The 22,331-nt window shown below is 41.2% G+C and overlaps 1 protein-coding gene across 7 annotated transcripts in view; it reads left to right on the top strand.

Annotated features, from left to right (window-relative positions):
- The first annotated feature begins 3,346 nt into the window (after positions 1 to 3,346).
- Positions 3,347 to 22,331, top strand: part of CALD1 (caldesmon 1) — a 197,056-nt gene continuing 178,071 nt past the window's right edge. For 3 of the 7 annotated variants that reach the window (XM_026841081.1, XM_026841078.1, XM_026841079.1), the window contains exon 1: positions 3,348 to 3,609. The gene's annotated coding sequence lies outside the window, so the exon portion shown is untranslated. Of the gene's footprint in view, positions 3,610 to 22,331 lie in introns of all 7 variants that reach the window. The other 4 variants (XR_003397638.1, XM_026841084.1, XM_026841087.1 and 1 more) reach the window with 2 other exon arrangements.

Raw genomic sequence — 22,331 nt, 5'->3', positions numbered from 1 at the left:
ACTGTGATTCTCTGAAGCAGAGCTTTGGTCTCCCAGTCTAAACAGAGCATCTGTGCTAGTCACAGGACAGAAGCTCCTTTCTAAAGATTTCTATCTGTATGCTGTGAACACTAGGACAGTTTGACCCACTGTTAGCTGTAAAGATGACCAAAAAATTAGATTTTGGGGGTGTGAGGCAATGGAAAAATTGGTTTGGTACAGATGAGAAGAATGGCCTTCCCCATGGTGTATTTGACGCTCTATATGCATCTTGCAGTATTGTGGGAATGTGCAGGGGTGGGGAACATATTTCCTCTGTTTCTGATATAGCAGCTGAAGACATTGCAGTGACAGTGGTGGGAGACTCAGTGCTACTCAGTAATGGCCATGTGCACCATATCAAATAAAGAGCAGAAAAATAATTTTTGGAAGCTCAATAATAAAAATCAACTTCATTTTGAAAAGCAAAAAATTATCCCTCCCCAAATACCCTAAAGACTTTTTCCAGGCAGGGAGCACAGCTCTGCTATCACAGCTGCTTTGAGAAGGCAGCACTCGGAGGTCTGGAACAGCAGTAATCCAAGTGGCCTCTTTGGCCACTGTTGCCTGCTGAGTCTTGAGGGCTTTGTGATGCCAAAATGCAAGTTCTTCAGAGTGGCTGTACACAGCAACCAGACCTGCCTCCCAGGGGATGATTTATAGTGTACTTTCTAGACCACAAACTTACCTCAGCTTTAGATTGTAAATTTTGTAGGAAAAATTGATAAACCTGTAAGAACCATGGTCTTGACAGAGATTTCCAGGTACTTCTAACACAATTCTTTGGAGGGAGCCACCCCGGGCTTAAATCTCCAAGAACACACTAACAGCCCAGCACATACAAACTCTTTGGCTCCTATCGCAAGCAGTCTCACCCTTGCCCTCAGTTATTGAGCTCAAGAGTTTAGCAATGAGCACTTGCAGAGCCTGTGATAAGGTATCGATATTAAAATTGTGCTTGGTTTGGGGGTTTAATTTCTGCATGTGATATTTTTTCTATGTCTTATCATAAACCAGGAGTTGGGTTATTCAGCCCCCAGAAAGGTTTTCAGCTCTGTACTATGACACAAAGAGTCTCTGATTGTTAAAACAAAGGTGATAGGAAGGTGTGACTAGAGTGGCAGTCCTGGTGATGAGGGCAAGGACAACCATGATAGCTCCCTAAATTCCTAGTTAGACATAACTGTGTATTTACAGCAGGCATTTACAGGTGGCTCCTAGTCATAGGATGTAAAGGGACACTCACTAGAATTTAACTCTGCATTATCTGTATCTCAGGCTTCCAGTAATATTGCAAGGAAAACTATGGTATCTGTGCCAGTTCATTGGCTTTGAAATATCAAGTCATGGAATTAAAATATTTCTCTAAGTGAAATTCAGTTCATCAAGAAGGATGCAAACTTTACTTTTCATGATGTCATTTCCCCAAAGCAATACTGGTCTTTTTGCTGAATTTTAATGGAAAAGTGACTTAGAACACAAAGAGTTTGGGTAGATCAAAATTCTGGTATGTCTCTTTCAAAAAAAACCTCCAGTTGCTTTCAATTCTGGGTAGTGTATACCTGCTAGTTCCCTGTTGCAGTGGACACTGAGATTGCAGAGGTCAGTGGCTATGCTGGAACAAGAACCTGAGGGTACTTCTAACATTCAGTTTTCTATTCAGTCAGCATCCCTTAATCCTGTTTATTCCTCAGCCTCGGTTCTTTAGTGTTTTCTGTTCTGAAAATCTAGGGGATGGCAAAATCCAGTAGATTTGTAATTTCTTCCTAAATAATGTCACTACCTCTTTTTATTTGGTCATTGATACATAGGCTAATAATATTTATAGTTAATGGAATGACTGAGAACAAGGATTTTATTCTCCCTTGTCCAGTAAATGCTGCAAAACAAAGTTACGTATATGATGCATATATGACTTTTAATATTTAAAACCATCACAGCCACATCATGGGAGATGTCTGGCTTTAAAGTTTCCAAAGGGCTGTTAAAGAAACCACACCTTCCAAAAACAAACCACCACTTTTTACTTCATCTAAGAAAGCTGTGAAATTTAAAATGACACTAGAATAATTATGATTGCTTGCTGTAAACCTGCATAGATTTGGCTCTCTTTGATTTTATTTTATTTTTTTTTTTTTTTTTTTCTGTGGACTGAATCCTCCTTGCATTACACATGTGACTAAATCTGTGAGGCCCAGTGGCCAGGAAAGACCCACAAAGGCATTAAAATAGTTTAGCCCATCCAGCTGCAAAGTCATCTTACACATATTTTCTCCCTAACTGGCTTTGTGTATGTTATTGTCAAATATGAATCTGCAGAATATCTCCCGGTCTGGAATCCTGTTCCCTTAGAGCAGTCAGCAGTTCTCCTGAAGCCTTGCTTAGTGGCTGGTACATGTGTGTGTTAGGATCTATGTACTGTGCTCTTTTCCCAGGCAATAATTTTTATATTTATTTTTCACACTTTCTTAATTAGTTTATGTAGCTCATCTGTTTCCAGCATGAAGCTGCATCTGTTCTTTCATTTTTTTTCAGGTGTCTGCATAATTTGGAAAGTTATCAATTAGTGTGCAATCACTAAAGCAAAACAAAGAAAGATAAAAATTAATGTTTATCTATGGTATTCAAAGACAGAGAAAAGTATTGTTCATAATATGTAGATGTAGAGCTATCCTCATAGTAGATGAATCAATTTTAATGTCTAGATAAACAGTTGTATACCTGTAAACAAAACCTGTATATCCAACTAGTCTAACTTGCTAAGTATCATCATCAAAGTTTTGAACCCTTTTTAAAAGTTATTTTTCAGAACACAGATATTCTATATGTAACTTTTGTTGTACTATTTGAAATGGAAACGGGCTGTGAAGCCTGCCAACTCATCTTTCATGTGCGTTTCCCACTGGTGTCTCTTTCTGCAGAATCAAGCTTGCACAGCAGAGTGTTTCTGTTCCCTTTTACATGTGGTCCTCGTTAAAAAAATACAATGAAGTTTAGCTATGGTGAAATTATTTATTTGATTTTTTTTTTCTTTAACTGGTGCAAAAAAGTAAATATGTTTACTGTGTTCCTTTCCATTCAGTGTATTTCCTTTTTTAAGCTTCATTTGTGTTCAACAAGACAGCCTCTTTCTCCAAGATTAACATTTCTTATGATTGTTCCTGACAGAGGATTTACTTTCAGAGGCCCTGCTAAGGATAACCAAAAAAGGGCATGTAGCAAGACAGTTTTGGCAGCTTGCACGAATTTTCGGAGCTTTTTAGGTCTTGGTTTTCTGATGAGTGGCTTCCTGAGCATGCCTAGGGAATGACAGGCATCTCTGCAGGCAGGCTGAACCCACCTTGGCTTGTGTGTAGTCATTGGCTGCCTATTAGAATAAATTGAGGACAATGCATACCGCTGCCTGCCAATTGTAAACATAAGGGATATGTATTCACTTAGCATTGACTTTTGGGAGGGGCCAAGGAAAAGCTGTAGTTTTATTCAATAGGGCTGTGTGTGAGGCTGCTGGTGTGCCTTTCTTGCTGTGCTCCTGCCCAAGCAGCCAGTTATTCATTTCCTTCCTACTAGTTGAAAACTTTTCAGCCAGAGGTAAGGGCTTAAAATATGTATTTGTTTGGGACTGAGCTGGTCTGACTGCATTTGTGTTATGGCTAGAGATTAAGCAGCACGCAAAATCTAACGAGCTGTGGAAATAGTGCAAAAGTTCGGATACTATTTTTCCTCCCCTCCTCTCTCTGTGCCTCCCCCCCCCTCCCTTTCCAGATGTTTGCAATGAACGAAGGGAGATAACTGTGCCGGGCGGGTGGAGGGGGTGCATGCTTGCCTGCCTCAGTGGGGGACCCTAATGAGGAGGTGTGGGGACAAGGCTTTGGGTGCAGGGCAGGATATGTGCTGGTCCCACACTATTTGAGACTCTGCAGCAGGCTTGTTAGTGGAGCAATAACATATCTGTCTTTTTCTTTTTCTTTTTTTTTTTTTTTTTTTTTTTTTTGAATTGCAATGAAAAAGGTTTTACGGTGGTAATAGCTGCTGAATTGCTTTTAATTTTGCGACTTAATACCTGGGCTTTCAGAGCAGCCCAACTGTAAGGGCAGTCTCCCAGTGTAACTGATACAGATACAGTAAAGCTCTGGTTAATGTTACTGATCTGATACTTGCTGAAGCTGATGTCCGTCATGGCAGCCTTTCATAGAAGTATTGTTGACAATAGATGGCATCCGGTTTTGTCTTCAGCATTCAACATCCGCAGCCGCGTATTGCCAGAATGTTTCTTGTGAAGTTGTCTTTCCTGTTAAAAGAGGGAGAAAAAATGCGCTTGTGTGGGACTGGAGCTCTTAAAAGTCTGGATCTGTGTCTGTGTCAGTCAGAGCACTGCTGGGGAGAGCCAGTGAGCAGGCTCTCCTTCCCAGCTCCTTTGACATGTTCGGACAGTTTCAAAGAGTTGTGCAAGGCTGGCTGCTGATAGCACGATGTTCTGCATAGCAGGGAATCTCTCAGAGAAGGAGCTGTGAAAATGAAGGGAGGGGTGAAGTTAGCTGCAGATGGATACTTGGGAGCAGCAGACATTGACCAAATTAGTAACCTCCGGTCAGACTTGCAGCCATAGAATTGTTTTTGGTTTTTTGGGTTTTTTTTTATCATATAACATACATTGTTTGGAAGACTGGACAAGATAACTGTGTTTAATTTTTTATTTTTTTTTTTTTTGCGAAGTATTTGTTTCCAGAGAAGTACTTATTTTCAGAGTATGCAGTTTTTATGCAAATTTGCCTAGCTGAGAAGACTTCTCTTGCTAAAAGGCATACAGGAGAATAATTTGTGAAAATAACACATTCGCTCCTTGGCAGCAGCTCAAAGAAAATAAGGAGGCAGAGTGTTTCTTTTGTGAGAACAGTGTATTTATTATAATTTGTCTATTTTAGGTACCATACTGTGAATGATTGTACTTGTAAGGTTTGGCATCAGAGAACCCTGGGACCCTGCATCCCTTCTTTCTCTGTCTCATTAAATGTAGCAGTAGGTTCTGAGTGAGCATATGCATCTGCAAGCAAGTTTCATACCCTTTTCTGCTGCCATGGAGAGATAGGATGGGGTCCTAAAACTACCCATGCCAAAACTAATAATATAGACTGTTTTAACATAAACTACAAATGGAGTGATGCTTCAAGGGAGTGGTCCATTTGCTTAATTAAATTGCCTATTTTTTCTCTACATATTTGAAGAAAGTACAGGTCTGCCTTTCTTTGGAAGGCTTTCTGATAGCCAGGTATCTTAGTCAATAAAACCTTCACGTGTTAATGTAATATCTAAATCATGACAGCAGGGAAGAAACACCTGATAAGATGTCTGTGAACAGGAGGCAAAATTGAAATAACTTGTATTTCCTGAAAATTCCTCTTTGCTGCAGCATGTAATGACAAGAGGATCAATTCCACAGCCTTCATTCACAGGATTAGCCTTGTGAAATCAATACCATCATTAATGGATGCAGGATCTGATGCAAGGGGAGTCCTATGTACTCTGAATATGCTTTGACAGTGAGTGATGTAAGCATGTATTAGAATAAGGGATTTGCCACAATTGTTTCATGTGCTCACAGGATTATTCTGACATGAAGTAGCCTGACAAAGGAGTAATTTCCCTTGTGCTTTTTTTCTTGTCTAGCACTGATACATAATGCAACAGTGACACTGAAAGATAGGTGATTTTAAAGGGAAGGGGGGACATAAATTCCTCTGGATGGTGTAGGATGGAAAATTAAAGTGGATCGAGATGGAAGTTCATTCTAGGTCTCATTCATGGGCCTGCACATGTCATGGAGGCATTCTGGTCAGCATCCATCTGGACCCACACAGGGTTAGGGTGCAGTGCTACTGATTCCAGGTAGTGAGACTAGAAAGATAGAGCAAGGGTTTGGGTTTTTTTTTGCTGGTTGCCTGCTGGGAGGTAGCTTCTGTCATATGAAGAGGAAGATGACAAAGGCAAAGGTCTGTCAAGAAGTCCTTGTTTCACCCTTCCCTGCGTGCAGCTGGAGTGGCCTTGCTTATGGAGGTGATATTTTTCATTACAGAAAAGTGAGAGCCTGCAAGTCTTCCATCCTGCAGGACAAACAGCATTTGAATGTCCTGGTACTGTTTAAAATACTCTGATTTCTCCATAGTTGCTTACATAAGACCTATTCTGTTGGCTGCCTGAGTTATAATTTATATGAAAGATCAGTGAAGTTGTTAACGCCTATCTGCCAGGCATACAACTTGGTACGTTTGATTGCTGTGTGTGAACAAAGAGGGACAGGAAACCATATATGTGTAAGAAAGAGAGGGTGAAGAGAGCAGTGCAAGTGCTTGTCTGGACACTTTTGGGTATGAGATAAAGCACCAAAAAAGGTAACATAGTAGAATAGGAACCACAGTCCTGTGAACCTTTCATTGCCTTTGAGAGGAGCTGTATGGGGAGTTAGCAGGATTGGGCTCCAGGTGTACAAAGCCTGAGGCAGACAGGCCTGTGACTGCAAAGAGTGGGAGTCTATCTTCAAAGCAAGTTTTCATTCTTTAAAAATTGCCTTTTATTGGTAACTACCCCTTGGCAGCTTGTAACAAGAAAGCTGCTTCCTTACTAGAGCTCCCACTTCAGAATGTGCATGTGCAAAGAGTCTGGTTTGCTGATTCTGTTTGTAGCTCCTGGGTAGTTTAAAGCCTCATGACCTGGTGAGAATGGATTTTGGGGGCATCTGTACTGGAAACAAGGTGCCTATCTGTATGCTGGCACTTACCCTTTCAGCACTGGTGTTTGCTGGGAAGCTGTAACTGTTGCATGCCTCCAAATGGTTTGTCAAGGATTTGATTTGGCTAAGGCTGAAATTTGACTCAAAGGCATTTGAAGATCAGACTAGATCTGACCTTTCAGGATAAAACATTGAGGTTTTAGGACAGTTGAACTATGTAACAATTTCTTTTTGCCTTTCCTGATGCTTTTGTACAGTTCAGCTAGCCCAGCCAGGAAGGACACTCCGTACATTGTAATTTGGGATCCCTCCCACCCCTGGGGGACCTTGTTCCTACTTTTCTTGAAACAGATTTGATTAACCAGAAAGATTAGAGCACATAAACCCATTACTTAGCTGTAGCCCTGGTATGTTAGCTGCAAGTTTTACATCCTGCATAAGAAAGTGCTTATTTTGATGTTGATTGTTTTTTTCTTTGGAACTGCACTTAGTGCTGATAAATGGTGTGGGACTGGCAGTCTGTCTGTCAAGCAGATACCAGCGTTAGCAGCTTCGTCCCTACTGTGCCCCTCACCCTGAGCATCACTAGCTCACCCTGTGCGAAATGCAGCTTTCTGGACTTTCTCACTTGAAAACCCCCTGCTTACTGCTTTGTCCTGCAGCAACTGCTGTGCATCCAGATACAGCAGTGCCCAGGCTTGCTGGGCTCCCCAGTGGAGAGGCCAGTGGGCTGTGAGCTGGGGCACCCACCTCCTCTACCTATGGACAGGAAGCACTACTGCGAACTGATGCCTCTTTTCCCCTCCCTGGCCTTTGTGTTTGCCCCCGGAGAGGGGAAAACTGTGTCCATCAAGCATAGGGGCACCTCCTGATCAGAAGATCCTGCCTAAACCAATGTTTATGGGATTTGGGGATGAAGACAGGAAAAAGGCTTATGGGGACTGTCCTGCTGTCTTGCAGTGAGGGCAGGAGCAAATAACTGAGGAAGCAGGGGAAACAGAGAAAGGAAAAAAGTGGCCATATCTTAAGCCAGTTTACCAGTTGGGGTAATTTTTCCTTTAAATTTTTTCCCGTGGTCGTAAATAACTGGTGACTCACTTAATAGCTGTGTGTCTGTTTCTGTATCTTCAAGTAAAGGATAATCCATGCCTTTTTGTATTTAGTCCGTGGGGCTGCTGGGGCTTATTTCATTAGTGTTTATAAAGAATATGTAATACTAAAATGCCAAGTTTAAGCACTGGCTAAAACCTTGGTTTTGACTGATTTCCCAGCAAGAACATACAGGGTTTGGGGTTTATTCAGAGATATGTATTCTACTAGAAAGTAACTTCTTATAGATTGTGGGTATAAAACTGCTGAAGCCCAGTGAATGAGGTTGAAGATGGGCCAGGGTCAGTAGTGACAGTGTACTGACACATCTGGTGGGAATTTCTTGGGTGCTTGCAGATTTAACTGTACTTGGTGCATCTGAGACAGAGCCTTCCTGTGAAGTTGTCATGCATGTAACAAAAATGCAGGGTGAGAGTTTTTGCTTACAGATGTGCCACAGTGTCTTAAGCTTGGAAGAGAAGCTACTAATCAAGCTGCTGAACCTTATCTGCTTGTCCAGTTTCAAGTTGATGAGAGCATTTGAAACTTAATTCCTGGGGCCAGGCCAGGCTGCAGTGGGGAAAAAATTAGGGAAAGATTTCGGGCAGTGGAAACATTACATGTTTCCACACCCTCTTGTGTACAGAATACAAATAAAGAGCATTTCCCTTGAGATTTGCTGTGGAGGGTGTGAAGCAAAGTGGAACCCACCCGTTTGCACATTTTCTGGTTTATGTCCTTAAATGGCAAAAAAAATCTTTGGAATTTAGCTCATAGAAGGGTTATAAATAGATTTGTGGAGATAAATTTTTGCTGTACATGCTCTGGTTTTGGATCTATTCAGAAGAGTAACTGTAGGCCAACAAATATGAAAGGCGGCGGGGGGGTTTATGGCTAAATGCAGGAAGACAGTTTCGTTGCGCGTAGATATGCGAGTACGTGTGTGTTGTGTGTGCCCCTCTCCACCTGCACTGACCCTCCCAATCTTCCTTCAAGTATGTGGAGATCTAAGGGGCATGGAAATCGCTGTGTGCCGTTTAAAAAGTTAAATAACTGGGGTGAGGGAGAACTAGCATTCACGATTGCTAAGGGGCTCTGTAAACAAAGGTCCTGAGATTTGTTGGCAGCTTGTTTTATGTCCTTCTCTGAAGCAGCTGGCTGCAGCTAGGGAGAAGCTGTGCAGGGCTGGACAAACCGTCATGGAGTGAGAGCAGGAGCAGCGGTTCCTGTGCTCCTTCAGAAGTCAAGGTTTGGTCCTGCAGACCGGTGCCAGTTGGATTCCAGTCATCTTCAAAGGGAGCTCTGCCCAAGTGAAGGAGTCTGTGATCAGGCCCTTGTTTGTTTCTTATTTGCAAGGCTTTGATGTTCCCTTGTCTTTCTGACTGCCACAGGGCATGTTACTACCCTTTTCCCACTTCATTCTTTTCTTTGACAGTAAGCTCTCTAATGGTAAAACGGTCCTCCTCCCCCCAATTTTTTTTTTTTTTTTGAGCCACAGTGTTCACCCTGGTAAAATCTCTCTCACCCCAGAAACAAAGGCAACGCTTTTTCTTTTTTTTCTTTATTTTTTTTAAATTTTCACTGTTTCAGAGGACCTAGCAGTGTGTGTTTGATGGCCCAGATCATCTCTTTCTAATACAAGCTATTTTACCGAGGACAATTTCTGCACAGTCTTCTGGGATCAGCTGAAAATACTGAGGACTTTCTGTCTGCATCTTCCTAATGACGGAGTGATAAGCTGCTTTCTCTCAGCAATTTCAAAAGCTATTGAGCCAGGGGATAATTTGGCATTTGCTCTGGCCTACTTAAGGCTTGTAGGTTTGGAAAAGGAATTCCTAGAGTTTGTCTAGAGTGTTTGGGCATGGCAGCAGATTGGGTTAGCTCTGAGATCTGGGTAAGAGTTTGGTCAGCTCTCATTTACCTGCATAGCTTAACCTATTGGTGCTGCAGGATCCCCCTGGTCAGCATCCTTCATGGGAGGCGTTGGAGTGCTGCACCCAACCCTGGGTCCTCAGGAGAGCCTGTGCTGCTTTGTATGGCTTTGGGAACTGCTTAGCTCCATCCACAGAGCCAGCCACACCCCTGCTATGAAAATGAGGAGTTTCATTCAGATGTCTGATAAGCCACAGCTGTTGCTTTGCCACTTCAAACAAAACTTGGGTTATAAAGACTGAAGTGCAGCATTTTAATTGCTGTAAATATGAATAAGAGTGTTTAGACAATCCAGATGATACCGAGCCAAGCATTTCTGTGGCTAATGTATATTACGCTGACAAAAGCAGGCCAGCTGAGAATTTCCCTACCGCTATCCCAGTAAGTTAAAACATCAGTTGTCTGTTTTCTGCTGCATTGGTGAAAATGAGGGAAAAGTTTTAACCTGGGCATCAGTTGGCCTGAATCTGATCTTGTTTTCAGCAGCTGTACAGTGATATAAACCGTATTGTTAGTTTAAAAAAAAAAAAAAAAAAAAAAAAAAAAAAAAAAAAAAAGCAAATCTGTTTAATTTCCTTGAGTTACTTGGAATTCACTGGGCTGCTTGCTATCAGAAGCTGGTCTTTTTTGTTTGCTTTCTACAGATCCCCTAACAGACAGCAGCAGCAGGAAATTGGGTCAAAACCCCAGCTATGAGCATTCACTGGGAAATGATATTTCATACAAGAGAGGGCACTGCAAACCCAAAAAGCTAGTAAAATTCCACTGCTCATTTGCTCCCTGGTGATTAAAAGGCTCTGCCATATATGGGAAAGGTCTGAGCTTCATTCACTGCAACCACAATAGTAAATGGCTTATTCAGGGGACACAGTGTACAATCAAGGAGCAGTGCCTTATGACAATGAAAAGGAGAAGCAGCAACTTTTACTTGCAGTTTGTTTGCAGTTTTCTCTGCTGTGTTAGTAAAAGCTCTGTAGCTATTTGTTGTTGTTGTTGTTCCTTTATTTAGATCCCTGTAAACTGCAGACAGTTGGGTTTGCCACTTAACCCTCCCTCATAAAACCAGACACACCAGTCTGTTTCCTCTCTTTCCCCCCTATACAACCCAAACAAGAAAAAGACGTTTCCTCTACCAGTGTATATAAAGCATAGCTCCTCTGTCTTCAGTGCATCTATTGTGGATTTATATGACTAAAGACTGGGATTAGCAGACAAAATCTTATTCTCACCACGTATAAAGCACTAACAAAAGTAGTGATTAAATGTCAGTATTTCAGAGTCAGTGATGGGACTGCAGGAGTGAAGCAAATAGGAAATGTGTGTGTATATGAATAGGGATGAGTTTTGGCAGAGGAAGGGAGTAATGTGCTTTCGATGGGACTTGCAGAAGGGGTCCCCAGTGCTCCACACACTCTTCAGGGATTTTCCTTCCACCACATCAATTTCTGCAGTGAAACCTTACACAGATGGCATTAAGATGCAAAGTCACTGAAGCACAGTTGTGTTTACATTCTTGCTTTTCAGTTTATTTTGTTTAGGGATCAGTACTCTCTCTGCCATCAAAATCAAGTAGTTGGTCTAGTTGCATCTTATTTCATAAGGAGAAAGACAGTTAAGTGACTGTAGCAGGGGAGATACGTAAGGTTTTCTGCTTGCTGGAGATTTTCTGGAGTTTTTATTGTTAATTTGTGTTACACTAAATACCTTAGAAATATGATGTTTGTGTCATATTGGTAGATTTAGAGATTATGTCTGGGATCTTACCCCTGTATAATTTCAATGAAAACCCACATCTCTGTGGCCAGAAGGGTTGATTGATCAGTCTTATCTCCCAGACTACATGCCTCATTGCACACCATCCAGTTACTCATGTTTTGGGGCCACTTAAGATGACACAGTTAAAATGGATGTTGTAGTCAGCCACAGGACATCTTGACTGGATTTGAAGCCAGTCTCCTTCTCCAGAATGATGTTGTGCCTCCCAAGAAGGATGCCATCTCTGTGACACAGGTGTGATTCATCCTCTGTTTTCATATACATCTGGGTGCCTCTACAATTTTCAAAAAGTGTAACTGATAATATGAATTTTTGTCCATGTGACCATTGCGGGTGACCTGCTGTAGGGTAATAACAGATTTACCTGGCAGTTCAGGATAGCTATTGACCAGCAGCCTTCAAGTGGTTTGGCTTCTCAGTACCAGAAAATTGCTTTCTGACACATGGCACTGCTTCTGTTTCTAGTGTTAAGGAAAACTGATCTTTCTGTTTGGTAGTCCTTTGTCTGATACCTCTATTTAAGGAGGGTGGGTTTTGGGTGTTCTTATTTTGCTAAAGGTGAAACTGGCTTCCTTAACTGCATATGAAAGGTCAAGATCTTTTAAGTCAGAGAGGGAGGTTGTAAATTAGGCCTGCTTTGAGATGTTGCTGCTTTTAATGTCTGGACAGCAGTACTTCGGAGGAGATGTCATTTGACCATTATCATAAAGTCATGCTAAGACACACCCACTGAGGAACCCTAATGTGGCCAAAAGAAGCACTGTCAGGTTGTGACAGCTAGGTAGTGCAATAGTAATGCATGTAAAGACTTCTGTTTCCAGCTCTTAGAAGGATCAGGGATAGCCTGTTTGGAAACCAAAACTACTAGATACTTAATCTCTCTCATATTTCTATTTAGATTGTGAGAAACCTTGCATTATATCAGCTTCTTAAATGGCATCTGGAGCCCCTGGGAAAAAGTCCTTGAATAATAAGCACATTGGATGCAATAAGTATTATTGCATGGTTGAAAAAACTTTTAATTCTATTTTTACCATCTTTGGTCTTCCTGAGCCCAAATGGAAGATGTAAATCCGCTTTGGTTTTTTTTTTCCTCTTAAAAGAGGAAAGCGTAAATGACGCATGCTTTGGAGTAATTTTACCCCCATTTTCCCATCTGCTTAGTGATTTGTGGCCAAGCTTACTGTTCGTGCAATCTTGTTCTGGCTACCTTTAGAGAAGCTTTGTAGAAGTTTGTGTTCAGCTCTGCTGCTCTGCACTGTCCACAGCTGGGAGTTCCCCTTCCCTTTGGGGTCCTTCAGTAAAGGCTGTCAGAGTCATCATTCTACAAGATAAGTTTTTTGATTTGTGTTAATAATTTTAGAGCAGCACCCTTCCCTGTTGTGCTGCTTGTGGACTGCCTTAAAGCCTTCAGTCCATTGTCTAAGGACTTCCATGGTCAGTAAAGATGTGTGTATTGTTTCACATTAGTGTGACATTCTTGGGCCATCTACTCTGACAACCCAACTGTTTTTCCAAAATAAGCATTTTTTTTTCCCTTTTCACTACCTTCTGTAATAGATGTGAGTCCCTTTCTTGAAGTCAATATTTAGCTAACAATATTAACGAGAGGGGGTAATGGTTTGCCTTTGTATCAAAGTATCTGATAAAGATCGGTTCATCTTAGTAAAAAATGAAAGGAATTTACTATATGTGCAGGAAGTATGTTTTGTTATAAATGAACAGATTGAAGTGGTGACAGACGATTAATATGACTTATATGACAAAATACGGTTATACAGTTCTGAAAGCTTGGAGACTAGTGTGATGAACTGGGAAAAACATTATAATCTGAGTACATTTTTTCTGTCTCTCCTGTGACCCTTCAAGGCAATGGAAAGGCACTGATGGAAAGGCTGTTGGCATTAGCAGGCATAGAACTGGTTTCATCGATCTTGGGTTCAGTGCTTACAGGTCACTGAGGCTGAATTTAAATATTTACATTCAAGGCTTTTCCCTGATTTAGAATTAAATACCAGAAGCTACAGACATGCACCCCCCTCTCCAAACCAAACTCAAAACTAAAAATGAAAACCTGCTAAGGACATATTAGGTCATCTTGTCCCTTTCCTCTAGGCAGTGCAGGATGATTCCCTAAAGAATATTCACACATGTTTTGTCCATAAACACCTCTGTTTATTAACAAAATACAATAAGCTGTAGTTTTTCAGTGAGGATTGGGATAGTTTGCTGCACTTTCTAGTTTTTAGCAAGGGGAAATAGCTATCATTCTAAAATGTGTTTCTTGGCCCACGGATACTGGTCATGTGAATTCAAGCAAAAAGCCCCTAATGAATGGAAACTTGTAGAAGAGTTAACAGCGGCTGGTTTTATTATAGACCATGGCTTTGACATGATCGTATGTGAGTTTAATACAAGTGTTACCTCACTGAGTTCAGTGGAACTGCTTTTTATTTGCAAGGGAATAAATGAGACCAAAATTAGACAGAGACCTAGGGAGACTCTCTGGGAGAGGGTTTAAGTTTAGAGAATGTGCTTTGTATACATATAAAATATATGGGCATATCTGCACGTTGCAGTAAATGTGTCAGACCACCTGGGAGAAAGGGGCCAAATTCTGCTTTGCATAACACCTGTGTAAATCCAAAATGGAACTGTAGGACTAATGTGCCATGAAGGGCCAAAGAAATATCTAATTTTTCTAAGTGCTGCACTGAGTTTCTTTCTTACTGGATCTCTGATGTTTCCTTGATGGAATGATTTAGAAATATGAGAGACTAGAGTGTTCTGCAGGGAGCTTCATGTTATTTTCTTCTTAATTTCAACCATATCAAATTAAAAGAGAGGTGGTGTTGACTCCTGTAAAGCCAGCTTAGACAAAAGCACCACATGTGCAGCTATTCTGCCTTGAAATTATCAAAGTAAGCAATGAAATAAGAACCATGTATTTCTGGAGTCAAACCTCTCTTCAGAACTGTGCAATAGTACATCCTCCTTCAAGCTCAGACTTTGGTTTAGCTAAATCTTGCAAAAGTGTAGAAAGGCAGTTGTGCTCAGCTGGAGGTGTACTTTTGATTTCAAAAAGAGAGAAGAGCTTTAGAATTCCTTGAAGTCTAGCAGAGGTGTTACTTTACAAGCAAGGATACTTAGGTGCTAGAGCAACAGTCTGCAACTGTGAGATGGGCTTTGCTGTTGCTCTGTGTATGAGTAAACGCAGCTGAAGGTATGGCAGGCATTGATTAAGAGAAAAGAAAGACCAGGGAGAGATATTTTTTTGTCTTGGTTTCTTGCTGCCTGCGTTTTGGTGGTCCTGCTTGCTGTTCTCCTGTACAGCGATGCCTGAGGTTCAGGCACATCTGCAGCCTCTTCAGTGTGAGTTTTGGCACGCTGTTTAGATTTAGAGTTTAACATAGCTCCCCTGATTTTAGCAGGATTTCCCACCAGTGTAAACACTGATTTCAGATGCTTTTTGCTTTGCTCAGTGTTTGAGATGGTGATGTTTACAGGTGTGTGGTGTAAAGGTTCATTGTAATGTGGTTTGCAATGTGATGCTGTGCACTCCCACTGACAGAGGGAAAACGTTTCAAGACTGCACAGATATTTAGTGTTAACTTTCATTTTTATTTTACTTGAGGTCTTGAAGAAAAGCAGAATGATGCAGGATGATCGAGGGGATCAAGTGCACCCTCAGTCAGTTTGCAGATGACACCAAGTTGGTGGGAGTGTTGATCTGCTCGAGGGTAGGGAGGCTCTGCAGAGAGACCTGGACAGGCTGGAGCCATGGGCTGAGGACAACTGGAGGAGTTTCTATCAGGCCAAATGCCAGGGGCTGCCCTTGGGCCACAACCCCCAGCAGCGCTACAGGCTTGGGGAGGAGTGGCTGGAGAGCTGCCAGTCAGAGAGGAAGCTGGGGGTGTTGATTGACAGCCGGCTGAACAGGAGCCAGCAGTGTGCCCAGGTGGCCAAGAAGGCCAATGGCATCCTGGCTTGTGTCAGCACTAGCGTGGCCAGCAGGGACAGGGAAGGGATCTGAGCCCTGTACTCGGCACTGGTGAGGCTGCACCTTGATTCCTGTGTTCAGTTTTTGGCCCCTCACTACAAAAAGGACATTGAATGACTCGAGCGTGTCCAGAGAAGGGCAACAGAGCTGGTGCAGGGTCTGGAGCATTGTGAGGGACCTGGGGGTGTTTAGTCTGGAGAAGAGGAGGCTGAGGGGAGACCTCATTGTCCTCTACAGCTACCTGAAAGGAGGGTGCAGAGAGCTGGGGATGAGCCTCTTTAACCAAGTAGTAAGCGACAGGACAAGAGCAAATGGCCTCAAATTCACCAGAGAAGGTTTAGACTGGATGTTAGGAAGCATTTCTTTCCAGAAGGGGCTGTTAGGTGTTGGAATGGGCTGCCCAGGGAGGTGGTGGGTTCTCCATCCCTGGAGGTGTTTAAGAGTCAGGTCGACATAGCACTGAGGGACATGGTGTAGTTGGGAACTGTCAGTGATAGGTCAATGGTTGGACTGGATGATCTTCAAGGTCTTTTCCAACCTTGACTTTTCTGTGATTCTGCAATTAAGCTTGATCTGTAGGCCAAAATTGAGGGTGAGAATGCAGTAAAGTAAAAGGAAGAGATAAGTAAGCAGGTGAATTTTTGTCTGTGAAGAATGATTAGAGTTTAAGAGCTTTTAAAACACATTTAGAAGTGCTGAGTGGGGGCAAGCCCTGTATTCAATTTCTTGTGCATCTGCTGAACAATCTCTTATGTGAAGACCTAAATATAATAGATGTTGTCTAGTGACTTGGATATTACAAGATGTGATTCCTTTTAATAGATGCTGAATTTCCCCTTTGTTACTTAGTTAAGTATAAGGTTACTATGGAGTATTACAGTATTCTGTTTAAAGTAGCCTGGCCACCCTTGATTAGTTTTGCTTTTGATCAGTAAAAGTACAGAGTAAGAGATGCTGGACCAGATTTCTGCTGCTGGATACTTGCTGCTACTGGGAATACTGAAATGGTCTATATCCATGGAGTTGTATTAGTACCACACTTACTCTGTTGGACTGCTTTTATGAAATTATTTTCTTTATAATTTTCTGGAGGTATTCTTAGCATTGGGCAGTAGACTGTAGGCAGTGCGTCTGTCATGCTGGTTTCAGAAAGTAGAGGTGATGCAAAGTTCTCTGGCACTAAAACTGGAGTTCAGTGCAGGAATGAAAACTGTGGGATGGAGAGATAGCAAAAGCTCAGATGTTGTTACATCAGTTTTTGCCATATCTAAAAGTGTCACGATGAAATGAGTGTGTCAGAAATGAACAATTGTAATTTTTATGTGAAACATGTTTGACAGGGAAGGACATGAGTCTACATAGAAATAGCTGTGTTCATCATACAACTTTGCTGCTGCACAGGGAGCATTAAACTATCTGTCTGAAATACCAGAAAGAAAAGCTTTATGTACCACGTGTGACTTTACATTTACACAGGTGCAAGTGACTTCAACTGAAGGGCCATTTTGATGAGAGATGGAAGATCTCATTTATATCATTGATATAAATTACATTTTGACACTTAAATGAGTGGTAGAAAATAAACACACTCCACTTGTGGTGTTCTTGTTGTGTGCATAAAAGACCACCTGTCCTCTTTACCTGTACGAATTTTCTGTAAGGACATAATGCCCCTATTCAATATTCACAAAGACGGTAGTGGCTACCAAAGTTGGCTCCTTGATGAAGAGAGGCAGTTGCAGAATTCCACGCAGCTGAAATCACTGATTTTTGCAAATGGAAATTGTTTATACATTTTTTTCTTTGTTAAAAGGAAATGCAATTAGTGGTTTACAATGTTTATATGGATAGCATCAGCTGAATCTTGTTCCAGTCCACTGCACGATGTTTTAACATGATCTACAATACGCATTACGCAAAAAATCTGACTGGGATACCCAATGTTAAGTGCACATCCCCAGTGCAAATATGCAGCTTTGTCAAGCTGAATTAAGCTCCTTAGGCAATATCAGGAAGGATTTTGTTGATTTGTTTATTTTTTGCAAGGGATAGAGATGAAGGAAACTGAATAGAAGACGGTATGCTGCTGCTCTGAAGTACTAGATCTTGAATTAGACTTGTATTAAATCTAAAGACTTAGATCACTGCTCAGTGTTCACGGTTTCAATTCAGTAATCTCTAGAAACATTTTTGGGGAGCCAGCTGTGATCTCAGCAAATTTCTTCCTAACAAGGCAAGGGTGCTTGCACTTCTGGGTGTGCCAGCAGTACTAAGAGGGCATCAAGTCTCAAATATGCGTGTTTGTATGAAACTGAGTCACAGCACTATCCCAGACTGTTTCCTATTTTACCCGATTGCTTTATTTTTTATGTGTGTTTGTTACTTCAGCTTTATCAGGCTCCTGGACGATTTATTTAAGTACTTTGGGGGCAGTTATGCTGTAGCATTTTACTGCTTATTACTTTTGAAACCTGAGCAATTTCAGGCCAGGTTGAAGCTTATTTAATTTCTAAACACTTGTCATACTACAGAATACATCTCTGGAAGTGACGCAAAAATAACAGTTGTTTCCCTTCTCCCTCCAGATTAAAACAAGCTATTGTGTTGACTAGAGGACTAAAGAAAGAGTTGAGAAAAAAATGAGAAAGAGAATAAAAATGAGAAAGAGAAAAAATGCCTGTTCTGAAAATCCCCAGCACATTATTCAGAGACGAACCATACAGACAGTGAAATACCTCACTAGAGGTGTTGCACATCAGAAGTGCGATGTACTCTCCTATTTATACTCTGAGGCATGATATTTCCAACAACTTTTAGAAGTAATCATTTCAGTTTTGGGGTGTCCCATGACACATGCACAATAAAATCTGAATTTCCCCAATAGAGTGCTTGTAGGAAATTTTTATTGTAGTTTTGATTGGGAGTTACTCTCCTAAAAGAGCAGTTCTTTGGCGATTGTGGGGGTTTTCGTCAATACCTGTTCAATTCTGTTTCAGCATTGCTTCTCCTACTAACGGCTATTGCTACTGCCCAAAGAAACATGTGCCTGGCTTTGACTTTTATGCATCTGAATGTGGTCAGTGGCTTTACTAAAGTTCCTAGTTTGTAGCTGTAGTCACCACTGGTGACTGGGGGGAACAGGACCTGAAATTTAATTTTGAATGCTGCTTTCCCACCAAGCAGATCAGTCACTGCTCTATTGCCAGAAGTAACAGGTTTTGTTAGGAACCTTGGGTGTTGACTCAGAATAATGTAATTGCTTGTGCATAAAATTATGCGGATTGGAAAAAGCTTCATTTAAAGGAGACCAAAGATTTAGACATTTAGGTAATTGCTGTCTAATTATCATAGCCTTGTTAATGTGACAAGGGCAGACAGAAAGATATATAAGGAAATTTGAGCTAGCACGTAAGAAATACAGATCCTGTAGTATATGCTAGCTATAGTATTTTGTCTTTTAAAATGTGTGTATGGTTAGCAGCTTTAAGCACTGTATGCTGTCTTTGATTCTAACAGTGCGGAACTTTATCTGCAAAACTGAAACCTCTGATTTTCTAGTATGTCAGTAAGTGAAACCTAAGCACATTTAATCTGTAAAAATAAATGTAATTACTTTAGCAAATGTATTACAGCTGGCCAGGTTTTACGTTAAGATACCTCTTTCTTAGAGCTGACTAGTGTCAGAAGACAGAGGTGATGGCTTGAGCTGTGCTGGGCAGACAGAATGAAGGAGAAAAATTATTGCTTTGCATTCTTCTACGTGTACATTAAAGTGAATTAAACTGAGTAGCAGTTCTGACCTTTGACATTTCTTCCCACTATTTTCTTCTGCTTAAAGCATCTTGGTGAGAGTAGCATTTTTAATTTTAAAAGCTCTGATAAAATTGTAGCTAAGTGGATTGCTTCAAAATTGAACACGATAAAATCTTCAAGAACACCTAAGACATCTGAAAGCTGTCACTGATCTCTTTCAAGGTGGTGTGCTAGAGCAAGAGATGGGACTGTGTTGCACCCCATTTCTGGTGCTGCTTTGGTTTAGCTTTAATGGATGTTTTGGCCTTGTCTTGTTTACTTCTCTATAAACCATGTATTTCAAATTTTTGTAGTAGGACGGGGATAAAGGGCTGACTCCAGCAAAGAATTTATGCGTGGGTCAGTGATTGCTATGGTGATAATGCTAAGCTCATGGCAGGTTGTGGAAGATCTCTCTCTGGTCAGACCACTGGCACAACGCACTGCTTGCATGGGTGTAGCTCTATTCATTATTCCACAGATTCTTCCCAAGAAACTTTGGCATCAATTGCTATAGTGACCTTATTCATCTGCTACAAAAATATACTTATTTCCTGATCTTTTAGAAGTTTCAACGGCTAAAAGTCCATTTGCTCACAGGAATGTTGTGGCTTGAGACTTAATCAGTGTCTACAAAGTGTTCAGAGGTCCTTTAATGAAAGGTGCCCTGGAAGTGATAAGTGCATTGTGATATTGTTAATTAAAGTGATGCCCCCAAGAACTAGTGGCTAGATAAGGCTATCATCAACTGCTAAGCTTTTTCTGTTCCTGCTCTTTGATCTTGCAGTTTTCTAATTTTTCCTTTTCAACAGTTTTAAATTCCCTTTTGTAAAGAATGCCTGTTGCTGAAGTAATGTGGACCAGCTGATTTTGGGTCACCAATCCAAACAATTGGAGCAAATTATTAGGTTAACAATTTCAGTCTCAATTTAGAGCACTGGGATTTTTAGAATTGCATTCTGGGAGGTTTAACAACATGTAGAAATTACTGCCGTGAGGAGCCAGTGTAAGTTACAGGACAAGAATGCCTCTAATAAAATAAATAAGTTACTCCATCGATCAATTAAAGTACACCTCCCCTCTTGGAAATAGAAAAACCAGTGTCAGATTTAAAAGAAACAAGGATCTTGGTATTACAGCCAGGTCCAGCTGAGGTGTGATGGCTACAGGAAGAGAGGACTCAGAGGGACTTCCTATGAATTTCAGACCATTTCAAGAAGCAGCTATAATCTTAGCATCTGTACTCCTGTGGATGGATGTGTAATCATCCCTCAGCATTACACTGGGAGGGGGAAGCATCATTCCTGGTGTGTGGTCCATACTGAGGCCTGGGTGTGAGGAGTTGCAGCCCTTCATCTCCTACCCCTACAATAATTCTGTTTCCTGAGGAGGCTTTTGTGGCAGTAACATGAGCAGTAACAGTCCTTAGGGGTCTTCTGTCTCCGACTCAAGGGTGCATAAGTTGCTACCTCTCTGTCTTTGCTCCAGTCTTGGCTCTAGGACCAGAATGAACTTGGCCTCTGGTGCATAAGAATTGAGGCATGTGTGGCTTATCTCTATTTGGGCCACTCTGTAGGGAGTTAGCAGAGAGAGAGTACACATGGGACCTTGCTGAGAGGTGGTCTCATTCTTGTACTCGCATATTCTGGTCTTTCCAAGAGTTGTTTTCCTCCTGTGATTTGCTACTGGGAGTGTTTTGTGGTGTTGGTAACAACTCTGTATCTTGATATTACCCACCCCACCCCGCCTCTCTGCCTCTCATGCAACATCTGGAAATAAAAGCTGCAGTGGAGGCCTAAACTATATGGGTGTGGGGTTTTTTGTTTTGGCTTGGGTTTTTTTGGTGTTTGTTTGTTTGGTTTTTGAGAAGAAAAATAGTAGTTTTTGCATGTTGACCTACAGACATTATGTGGGCAAAATTCCTGCTTCAAATTGTTCTCAGGGTAGTCTGCATTGTATGTGGCCCCTAACACCAAGCAGCTTGTAGCTGAGATTTGTTTTGTTTGCTTGCAAAAGGAAATTAATATATCAAGATGGGCAATGCATGGCACGTAAGTCAAACTACACAAACCACTGAGGATTCTTGTGTTCTTATATCTGTCCATGGATAATATTTAGAAAAAAAAGATCTTTAAAAAACCTTGAGGAATTTTGGCTGCCTTTCAGAAATGGTAGAGTTAAGTCAATAAAATACTCAGTAGAGATTGTATGTCCCCAAACATATTTTATCTTGACAGGTTATACTGTTGAGAGCTGCAGCCATGACTTGAAGCCAAGTTAGGAAAAGAAGACTTCTATTACAGGGCTGCATTTGATGGGAATCTGAGGAGGGGAAGGGAAAGAGTAGTGTGTGCTCTGAGAACACCAAACGCAGAAAGCTTCTCTAAGCTAAACTCCTGGGTTGTGTAAATCATTGTAACTCCACTGGCATCAGTAGGTCTTTACTGATTTGCATCTCTTGGGCATCTGGTTTGTTTTTTATTTTATACAAAACTTATTGCTCTGGATGTATGAAAGCATGGGTTTAAATAGAAGTTATATTGATGGGTTGTAGCTTGGAGTCTAAGTATTAAAGTTTTTAATATCATTTGCCTTATAAATAAATGAAAATAAAACGGACAAATGGGGTAATGTCTAGCCTCTAAGACCTTTGCCTGATCCAAATCCATACATTTTCTCTGCACTGATGTTGCTTTATTGAAGTTTGCTCATTAAAGAACTTGCTTTTATACAAGAGTATGACTGGAAAGAATAGGCTTTCTGGGTAGGAGACAGGGTGTTACAGATAATTTATTGCCCTTTGGGTCCTCTGACCTGAAAGGAACATGAAGAGTTCATTCTAATAGCAAAGTGGATTAAATCTGGTTCTCAGTGATACCTGTTGAATGAAGCTCAATACATCTAGTCACACTATTGCATGATTATAACTCTCTGGGTGTGTAGAGACAGAAAAGTGGGTTTGTGTAACAACAGATTGCCTAATCTCTAAAAATTATA

The sequence above is a fragment of the Athene cunicularia genome (assembly GCF_003259725.1).
Source record: "Athene cunicularia isolate RWA chromosome 1 unlocalized genomic scaffold, athCun1 chr1_part2, whole genome shotgun sequence".
In the NCBI taxonomy this organism is placed as follows: domain Eukaryota; kingdom Metazoa; phylum Chordata; class Aves; order Strigiformes; family Strigidae; genus Athene; species Athene cunicularia.
The sequence above is the reverse complement of the archived record's forward strand: the minus strand, read 5'-3'. Positions and strand labels throughout refer to the sequence as shown.